Source organism: Etheostoma cragini, chromosome 19, assembly GCF_013103735.1.
Source record: "Etheostoma cragini isolate CJK2018 chromosome 19, CSU_Ecrag_1.0, whole genome shotgun sequence".
Taxonomy (NCBI): domain Eukaryota; kingdom Metazoa; phylum Chordata; class Actinopteri; order Perciformes; family Percidae; genus Etheostoma; species Etheostoma cragini.
This window is the reverse complement of record NC_048425.1, coordinates 1197830-1198953: the sequence shown is the minus strand read 5'-3', so window position 1 is coordinate 1198953 and position 1124 is coordinate 1197830.

The window sequence follows — 1124 nt, the reverse complement described above, 5'->3', positions numbered from 1 at the left end:
ATTCTGGGCGTGCTGGTCTTACAGGGAGGTGTGTTCAGGTGCATTCTTGACGTGCTGGTCTTACAGGGAGGTGTGTTCCAGTAAATAAAACAAACCCATTTCACAGCCAGACGTCGTCCGTAGTGTCACAGTGAGATGATGTTGGGAGATCTGTATCTCTATGGAAACATCTCCAAGGTAACACGCCGGGGTTGAACCGCTGTGTTTAGACATCAGACGAGCACCTCGAGGGGAACGCCGTGCTGCTCCTCTCGTTGTCGTCGTCGTTGTTGTTGTTTGGAAATCATGTGTTGTGTGTGTGTGTGTGTAACTCAGCAGGAAGAACTCCAACAGGTGATGATAGGCAGGGAGCAGAGGCCGCATGTAGGAAGTAGTCAGGTGAGTTATAAATCATAGGATGGAGCAAAAAGACAGGACATGTACATATATCAGGGTGTGTGTGTGTGTGTGTGTGTGTGTGTGTGTGTGTGTGTGTGTGTGTGTGTGTCTCCAACTATTTAGGGAGGTCCTGGGACATGTTTGCATGGATTGTAAAAATACTTCAAACACAAAAACACATTTAAAAACAATGTCGGGGGATAAAATCTAGGATAAAGCGTGTAAAACCAAAAAAAAACTTGAAAAGGCAAGATAAAACTACGGTATAAAAACATTAGAAGAAGTGGCGAATACGTCAGAAACGACAACTAAAACATTCAAAATGTGACAAAAAGCAACAAAAACCTTTAAAGGAACAGAAGCATTGGAAAAAGCCCAGTTTTGATTATTGGGGAGGTTGTAACACAACCATCACCTCTGTAAATTACACCTACGTGAAGTTATTTTGTGTGTGTGTGTGTGTGTGTGTGTGTGTGTATTTATCCTGTTAGACTACCATCGTACCATGGCTGTTGCCCAATCGTTTTGGGTGATTTGTGACAACAACACGGACATATGAAAGTGAAGGAGGGATGAAATAGGAGCGCTAGCCCTTTAAGTAAAATCTCTTTAAGACATGGTCTCTCCTGATTGGGTCACGGACTGAAGTGGGTTCCTCCAAACTGTTTGCACTGACGGGAGAGGGCGTGGGTATTAACGGCAATGTCTTTGTCTCGTCGTCCGTCCTTTGTCCGTCCCCCCCCCCC